The sequence below is a fragment of the Anomaloglossus baeobatrachus genome, chromosome 3 (genome assembly GCF_048569485.1).
Source record: "Anomaloglossus baeobatrachus isolate aAnoBae1 chromosome 3, aAnoBae1.hap1, whole genome shotgun sequence".
Classification (NCBI taxonomy): Eukaryota; Metazoa; Chordata; class Amphibia; order Anura; family Aromobatidae; genus Anomaloglossus; species Anomaloglossus baeobatrachus.
Genome location: NC_134355.1, coordinates 694,242,818 through 694,252,817, shown reverse-complemented (window position 1 = coordinate 694,252,817; position 10,000 = coordinate 694,242,818). Strand labels below are relative to the sequence as shown.

At 45.8% G+C, this 10,000-nt stretch overlaps 1 protein-coding gene across 1 annotated transcript in view; it reads right to left on the bottom strand.

The window, feature by feature from the left end:
• The window catches only part of LOC142297087 (DNA (cytosine-5)-methyltransferase 3A-like), a 271,093-nt gene that overhangs the window by 260,158 nt on the left and 935 nt on the right, over nt 1-10,000 (bottom strand).

Below are 10,000 nucleotides of genomic sequence, written 5' to 3'. Positions count from 1 at the left end.
CGTGTGTGTGCCCCAATATACGTGTGTGTGCCCCAATATACGTGTGTGCCCCAATATACGTGTGTGTGCCCCAATATACGTGTGTGTGCCCCAATATACGTGTGTGTGCCCCAATATACGTGTGTGTGCCCCAATATACGTGTGTGTGCCCCAATATACGTGTGTGTGCCCCAATATACGTGTGTGTGCCCCAATATACGTGTGTGTGCCCCAATATACGTGCGTGTGCCCCAATATACGTGCGTGTGCCCCACAGACGTGTGTTCCCCAATATACGTGCGTGTGCCCCAATATACGTGCGTGTGCCCCAATATACGTGCGTGTGCCCCAATATACGTGCGTGTGTGCCCCAATATACGTGCGTGTGTGCCCCAATATACGTGTGTGTGTGCCCCAATATACGTGTGTGTGTGCCCCACAGACGTGTGCCCCAATATACGTGTGTGTGCCCCAATATACGTGTGTGTGCCCCAATATACGTGTGTGTGCCCCAATATACGTGTGTGTGCCCCAATATACGTGTGTGTGCCCCAATATACGTGTGTGTGCCCCAATATACGTGTGTGTGCCCCAATATACGTGCGTGTGCCCCAATATACGTGCGTGTGCCCCACAGACGTGTGTTCCCCAATATACGTGCATGTGCCCCAATATACGTGCGTGTGCCCCAATATACGTGCGTGTGCCCCAATATACGTGCGTGTGCCCCAATATACGTGCGTGTGTGCCCCAATATACGTGCGTGTGTGCCCCAATATACGTGCGTGTGTGCCCCAATATACGTGCGTGTGTGCCCCAATATACGTGCGTGTGTGCCCCAATATACGTGCGTGTGTGCCCCAATATACGTGTGCCCCAATATACGTGTGTGTGCCCCAATATACGTGTGTGTGCCCCAATATACGTGTGTGTGCCCCAATATACGTGTGTGTGCCCCAATATACGTGTGTGTGCCCCAATATACGTGTGTGTGCCCCAATATACGTGTGTGTGCCCCAATATACGTGTGTGTGCCCCAATATACGTGTGTGTGTGCCCCACAGACGTGTGTTCCCCAATATACGTGTATGTGCCCCAATATACGTGCGTGTGCCCCAATATACGTGCGTGTGTGCCCCAATATACGTGCGTGTGTGCCCCAATATACGTGCGTGTGTGCCCCAATATACGTGCGTGTGTGCCCCAATATACGTGTGTGTGTGCCCCAATATACGTGCGTGTGTGCCCCAATATACGTGTGTGTGTGCCCCACAGACGTGTTCCCCAATATACGTGTGTGTGCCCCAATATACGTGTGTGTGCCCCAATATACGTGTGTGTGCCCCAATATACGTGTGTGTGCCCCAATATACGTGTGTGTGCCCCAATATACGTGTGTGTGTGCCCCACAGACGTGTGTTCCCCAATATACGTGTATGTGCCCCAATATACGTGTGTGTGCCCCAATATACGTGTGTGTGCCCCAATATACGTGTGTGCCCCAATATACGTGTGTGTGCCCCAATATACCTGTGTGTGTGCCCCACAGACGTGTGTGCCCCAATATACGTGTGTGTGCCCCAATATACGTGTGTGTGCCCCAATATACGTGTGTGTGCCCCAATATACGTGTGTGTGCCCCAATATACGTGTGTGTGCCCCAATATACGTGTGTGTGCCCCAATATACGTGTGTGTGCCCCAATATACGTGTGTGTGCCCCAATATACGTGTGTGTGCCCCAATATACGTGTGTGTGCCCCAATATACGTGTGTGTGCCCCAATATACGTGCGTGTGCCCCAATATACGTGCGTGTGCCCCAATATACGTGTGTGTGCCCCAATATACGTGTGTGTGTGCCCCAATATACGTGTGTGTGTGCCCCAATATACGTGTGTGTGTGCCCCAATATACGTGTGTGTGTGTGCCCCAATATACGTGTGTGTGCACTACATGTAGGATATTAGTAGATGTGTATCACTACATGTAGATTATTAGTAGATGTGTATCACTACATGTAGGATATTAGTAGATGTGTATCACTACATGTAGAATATTAGTAGATGTGTATCACTACATGTAGGTTATTAGTAGATGTGTATCACTACATGTAGGTTATTAGTAGATGTGTATCACTACATGTAGGGTATTAGTAGATGTGTATCACTACATGTAGGGTATTAGTAGATGTGTATCACTACATGTAGGATATTAGTAGATGTGTATCACTACACGTAGGATATTAGTAGATGTGTATCACTACATGTAGGATATTAGTAGATGTGTATCACTACATGTAGATTATTAGTAGATGTGTATCACTACATGTAGGTTATTAGTAGATGTGTATCACTACATGTAGATTATTAGTAGATGTGTATCACTACATGTAGGTTATTAGTAGATGTGTATCACTACATGTAGGTTATTAGTAGATGTGTATCACTACATGTAGGCTATTAGTAGATGTGTATCACTACATGTAGGATATTAGTAGATGTTTATCACTACATGTAGATTATTAGTAGATGTGTATCACTACATGTAGGTTATTAGTAGATGTGTATCACTACATGTAGGATATTAGTAGATGTGTATCACTACATGTAGGATATTAGATGTGTATCACTACATGTAGGTTATTAGTAGATGTGTATCACTACATGTAGATTATTAGTAGATGTGTATCACTACATGTAGATTATTAGTAGATGTGTATCACTACATGTAGATTATTAGTAGATGTGTATCACTACATGTAGGATATTAGTAGATGTGTATCACTACATGTAGGATATTAGTAGATGTGTATCACTACATGTAGGTTATTAGTAGATGTGTATCACTACATGTAGGCTATTAGTAGATGTGTATCACTACACGTAGGTTATTAGTAGATGTGTATCACTACATGTAGATTATTAGTAGATGTGTATCACTACATGTAGATTATTAGTAGATGTGTATCACTACATGTAGGTTATTAGTAGATGTGTATCACTACATGTAGGGTATTAGTAGATGTGTATCACTACATGTAGGCTATTAGTAGATGTGTATCACTACACGTAGGTTATTAGTAGATGTGTATCACTACATGTAGATTATTAGTAGATGTGTATCACTACATGTAGGATATTAGTAGATGTGTATCACTACATGTAGGTTATTAGTAGATGTGTATCACTACATGTAGGTTATTAGTAGATGTGTATCACTACATGTAGGTTATTAGTAGATGTGTATCACTACATGTAGATTATTAGTAGATGTGTATCACTACATGTAGGTTATTAGTAGATGTGTATCACTACATGTAGGTTATTAGTAGATGTGTATCACTACATGTAGATTATTAGTAGATGTGTATCACTACATGTAGGTTATTAGTAGATGTGTATCACTACATGTAGGTTATTAGTAGATGTGTATCACTACATGTAGGCTATTAGTAGATGTGTATCACTACATGTAGGTTATTAGTAGATGTGTATCACTACATGTAGGTTATTAGTAGATGTGTATCACTACATGTAGGCTATTAGTAGATGTGTATCACTACATGTAGGTTATTAGTAGATGTGTATCACTACATGTAGGCTATTAGTAGATGTGTATCACTACATGTAGGTTATTAGTAGATGTGTATCACTACATGTAGGTTATTAGTAGATGTGTATCACTACATGTAGATTATTAGTAGATGTGTATCACTACATGTAGGATATTAGTAGATGTGTATCACTACATGTAGGATATTAGTAGATGTGTATCACTACATGTAGGATATTAGATGTGTATCACTACATGTAGATTATTAGTAGATGTGTATCACTACATGTAGGGTATTAGTAGATGTGTATCACTACATGTAGATTATTAGTAGATGTGTATCACTACATGTAGATTATTAGTAGATGTGTATCACTACATGTAGATTATTAGTAGATGTGTATCACTACATGTAGGATATTAGTAGATGTGTATCACTACATGTAGGATATTAGTAGATGTGTATCACTACATGTAGGTTATTAGTAGATGTGTATCACTACATGTAGGCTATTAGTAGATGTGTATCACTACACGTAGGTTATTAGTAGATGTGTATCACTACATGTAGATTATTAGTAGATGTGTATCACTACATGTAGATTATTAGTAGATGTGTATCACTACATGTAGGATATTAGTAGATGTGTATCACTACATGTAGGATATTAGTAGATGTGTATCACTACATGTAGGTTATTAGTAGATGTGTATCACTACATGTAGGCTATTAGTAGATGTGTATCACTACACGTAGGTTATTAGTAGATGTGTATCACTACATGTAGATTATTAGTAGATGTGTATCACTACATGTAGGATATTAGTAGATGTGTATCACTACATGTAGGTTATTAGTAGATGTGTATCACTACATGTAGGTTATTAGTAGATGTGTATCACTACATGTAGGTTATTAGTAGATGTGTATCACTACATGTAGATTATTAGTAGATGTGTATCACTACATGTAGGTTATTAGTAGATGTGTATCACTACATGTAGGTTATTAGTAGATGTGTATCACTACATGTAGATTATTAGTAGATTGTGTATCACTACATGTAGGTTATTAGTAGATGTGTATCACTACATGTAGGTTATTAGTAGATGTGTATCACTACATGTAGGCTATTAGTAGATGTGTATCACTACATGTAGGATATTAGTAGATGTGTATCACTACATGTAGGTTATTAGTAGATGTGTATCACTACATGTAGGCTATTAGTAGATGTGTATCACTACATGTAGGTTATTAGTAGATGTGTATCACTACATGTAGGTTATTAGTAGATGTGTATCACTACATGTAGGTTATTAGTAGATGTGTATCACTACATGTAGATTATTAGTAGATGTGTATCACTACATGTAGGTTATTAGTAGATGTGTATCACTACATGTAGGTTATTAGTAGATGTGTATCACTACATGTAGATTATTAGTAGATGTGTATCACTACATGTAGGTTATTAGTAGATGTGTATCACTACATGTAGATTATTAGTAGATGTGTATCACTACATGTAGGTTATTAGTAGATGTGTATCACTACATGTAGGTTATTAGTAGATGTGTATCACTACATGTAGATTATTAGTAGATGTGTATCACTACATGTAGGCTATTAGTAGATGTGTATCACTACATGTAGGTTATTAGTAGATGTGTATCACTACATGTAGATTATTAGTAGATGTGTATCACTACATGTAGGCTATTAGTAGATGTGTATCACTACATGTAGGTTATTAGTAGATGTGTATCACTACATGTAGGCTATTAGTAGATGTGTATCACTACATGTAGGTTATTAGTAGATGTGTATCACTACATGTAGGTTATTAGTAGATGTGTATCACTACATGTAGGTTATTAGTAGATGTGTATCACTACATGTAGGCTATTAGTAGATGTGTATCACTACATGTAGGCTATTAGTAGATGTGTATCACTACATGTAGGTTATTAGTAGATGTGTATCACTACATGTAGGTTATTAGTAGATGTGTATCACTACATGTAGATTATTAGTAGATGTGTATCACTACATGTAGGATATTAGTAGATGTGTATCACTACATGTAGGATATTAGTAGATGTGTATCACTACATGTAGAATATTAGTAGATGTGTATCACTACACGTAGGTTATTAGTAGATGTGTATCACTACACGTAGGATATTAGTAGATGTGTATCACTACATGTAGATTATTAGTAGATGTGTATCACTACACGTAGGTTATTAGTAGATGTGTATCACTACACGTAGGTTATTAGTAGATGTGTATCACTACACGTAGGATATTAGTAGATGTGTATCACTACATGTAGATTATTAGTAGATGTGTATCACTACATGTAGGTTATTAGTAGATGTGTATCACTACATGTAGGTTATTAGTAGATGTGTATCACTACATGTAGGGTATTAGTAGATGTGTATCACTACATGTAGGGTATTAGTAGATGTGTATCACTACATGTAGGTTATTAGTAGATGTGTATCACTACATGTAGGGTATTAGTAGATGTGTATCACTACATGTAGGTTATTAGTAGATGTGTATCACTACATGTAGGATATTAGTAGATGTGTATCCCTACATGTAGGTTATTAGTAGATGTGTATCACTACATGTAGGTTATTAGTAGATGTGTATCACTACATGTAGGTTATTAGTAGATGTGTATCACTACATGTAGGTTATTAGTAGATGTGTATCACTACACGTAGGATATTAGATGTGTATCACTACACGTAGGATATTAGTAGATGTGTATCACTACATGTAGGGTATTAGTAGATGTGTATCACTACATGTAGGATATTAGTAGATGTGTATCACTACATGTAGGATATTAGTAGATGTGTATCACTACATGTAGGGTATTAGTAGATGTGTATCACTACACGTAGGATATTAGATGTGTATCACTACACGTAGGATATTAGTAGATGTGTATCACTACATGTAGGTTATTAGTAGATGTGTATCACTACATGTAGGGTATTAGTAGATGTGTATCACTACACGTAGGTTATTAGTAGATGTGTATCACTACATGTAGGATATTAGTAGATGTGTATCACTACATGTAGGGTATTAGTAGATGTGTATCACTACACGTAGGATATTAGATGTGTATCACTACACGTAGGATATTAGTAGATGTGTATCACTACATGTAGGATATTAGTAGATGTGTATCACTACATGTAGGGTATTAGTAGATGTGTATCACTACACGTAGGTTATTAGTAGATGTGTATCACTACATGTAGAATATTAGTAGATGTGTATCACTACATGTAGCATATTAGTAGATGTGTATCACTACACGTAGGATATTAGTAGATGTGTATCACTACATGTAGTTATAGTACTAGATTTGTATCCACACACATGTAGCAGTGCTCGGAGTCCTGTGCACAAATCTCCATCTATAAATCTCCATTATAGACAAATGATGGAATCCACAGCCTCTGGGGTGGGCGGCTCTACACATGTACGAGACTAAACATGAAGCCCCCGAGATGCAGCAGGTGACGGAAGGGCTCGGCCGTTAGTGGGAGATCTAAACCAATGACTGGAGAGCTCGCTGGATGACAGGTTGGCACGGCCGGTGACAGGAGAGCTCTCTGGGTGACGTGGAGGGATTGGCATGTGACGGGAGCGCTAAACCAAAGACAGGATGACACTAGCGTTGACGGGAAGGCTCGGCTGGTGACGAGAGGGCTAAGCCAATGAAGAGAGAGCTCACTGGGTGACGGGAGGACTAAGCCAATGACATCACAGCTCGCTTGGTGACACAAGAGCTTGGTCGGTGACGCGAGGGCTCACTGGATGACTCGAGAGCTAAGACAATGACTGGAGAGCTCGCTGGGTGACGGGAGGGCCAAGCCAATGATGGGAGGGCCAAGCCAATGACGGGAGAGATCGCTGGGTAACAGAAGAGCTCAGCCGGTGACGCAAGGGCTAGACTGGATGACGTGAGGGATTAGACAATGACTAGAGAGCGCGCGCTGGGTGGTGGAAGGGCTAAGACAATGACGGTAGAGCTCGCTGGCTGACGGGAGGACTCGGACGGTGATGGGAGGACTTGGCCGGTGACACGCTGGGTGATGGCAGGGCTAAGCCAATGACGGGAGAGTTCGCTGGGTGACGGCAGGGCTACGCCAATGATGGAAGAGCTCGCTGGTTGACGGGCGGGCTATGCCAGTGACACGAGGGCTTGGATGGTGACGCAAGGGCTCGCTGGGTAACATGAGGGCTCAGCCAATGACGGGAGGGCTAAGCCAATGATGGGAGAGTTCGCTGGGTGACACAAGGGCTTGGCTGGTGACGTGAGGGCTCGGCTAATGACGGGAGGGCCAAGCCAATGACGGTAGAGCTCGCTGGGTGGCAGGAGAGCTTGGCCAATGACGGGAGGGCTAAGCCACTGACGGGAGAGTCCGCTGGGTGGCAGGAGGGCTTGGCCAATGACGGGAGGGCTAAGCCAATGACGGGAGAGCTCGCTGGGTGACTGGAGTGGTATGCCGATGACGGGAGGGCTCGGCCGGGGACATGAGGGCTAAGCCAATGATGGGAGAGCTCACTGGGTGACAGGAGAGTTCGCTGGGTAATTTGAGGGCTCAGCTAGTGACGCAAATGCTAAGCCAATGACTGTAGAGCTCGCTGGGTGGCAGGAGGGCTAAGCCAAATACGGGCGAGTTCGCTGGGTGGCACGAAGGACTTGGCCGAACACGCGAGGTCTAAACCAACGATGGGAGGACTAAGCCAATGACGGGAGAGCACTCTGGGTGACAGGAGAGCTTGGCCTTTGGCGCGAGGGATGAGCAAATGATAGCAGAGCTCGGCGAGGGATAAAACAATGACAGGAAAGCTTGCTGGGTGACGGGAGGGCTCGGCCGGTGACGGGAGGGTTAAGACAATGACTGGAGGGCTCGCTGGGTGGCATGAGTATGCGGCCGGTCACAGGAGGGCTCGCTGGATAACAGGAGGGCTCAGCCAGTGACGGAAGGTATCAGCCGATGACTGGAGGGATGACAGGACATCTTGGCCGGAGACAAGAGTGCTCGTCTGGTGATGGGAGGGCTCGGCCAGTGGTGGCAGGGCTCACTGGATGATGGGAGGGTTTGGCGGGTAATAGGAGGGTTCACTGGGTGACGGGAGGCCTTGCTGGTTAACGTAAGGGTTCGGCCAGTGGCGGGAGAGGTCACAGAGTGACTGGAGGGCTCGGCCAGTGACAGGAGGGCTCGCTGGGTGACAGGAGGTCTCAGCTGGTGTTAAGAGGGCTTGGTGGGTGACGGGAGGGCTTGGACATTGGTGTGAGGGTCGCAGGGTAAAGCGAGGACTCGGTCAGTGACGGGAGGGCTAACTGTGTGACAGGAGGGCTCGGCTAATGATAAGAGGGCTCGACCAGTGACGGGATGGCTCGGCCAGTGGCGGGAGGTCTCACCAGTGGTGGGAGGACTCACTGGGTGGCGGGAGGGCTTGGTGACAGGAGGACTCGGCCAGTGGCGGGAGGACTCGGCTGGTGATAAGAGGGCTCGCTGTGTGACAGAAGGACTCGGCCAGTGGCGTGAGGGCCCGGCCGGTGGCGGGAGGGCTCGGCCGGTGGCGGGAGGGCCCGGCCGGTGGCGGGAGGGCTCGGCCGGTGGCGGGAGGGCTCGGCCGGTGATAATATGGCTCAACCAGTGGCGGGAGGACTCGGCTGGTGATAAGAGGGCTCACTGTGTGACAGGAGGACTCGGCCAGTAGCGGGAGGGCCCGGCCGGTGGCGGGAGGGGCCGGCCGGTGTCGGGAGGGCTCGACTGGTGATAATATGGCTCAACCAGTGACGGGAGGGCTCGGCCAGTGACAAGAGAGCTCGGCCGGAGGCGGGAGGGCTCGCTGGGTGCCGGGAGGGCTCGCTGGGTGTCGGGAGGGCTCGCCCAATGACGGGAGGGCTCGCCCAATGACGGGAGGGCTCGGCCGGTGACGGGAGGGCTCGGCCGGTGACGGGAGGGCTCGGCCGGTGACGGGAGGGCTCGGCCGGTGACAAGAGGGCTCGGCCGGTGACAAGAGGGCTCGGCCGGTGACAAGAGGGCTCGGCCAATGACAAGAGGGCTTGGCCGGAGGCGGGAGGGCTCGCTGGGTGCCGGGAGGACTCGGCCAGTGTCAAGAGAGCTCGCTGGGTGCTGGGAGGGCTCGCTGGGTGTCGGGAGGGCTCGGCCAGTGACGGAAGGGCTCGCTGGGTGTCGGGAGGGCTCGGCCAGTGACAAGAGGGCTCGGCCGGTGACGGGAGGGCTCGGCCGGTGATAATATGGCTCAACCAGTGGCGGGAGGACTCGACCGGAGGCGGGAGGGCTCGCTGGGTGCCGGGTTGGCTTGGCCGGTAGCGGAGGGCTCGGCCGGTGGCGGGAGGGCTCGGCCAGTGACAGGAGGGCTCGGCCAGTGACAGGAGGGCTTGGCCAGTG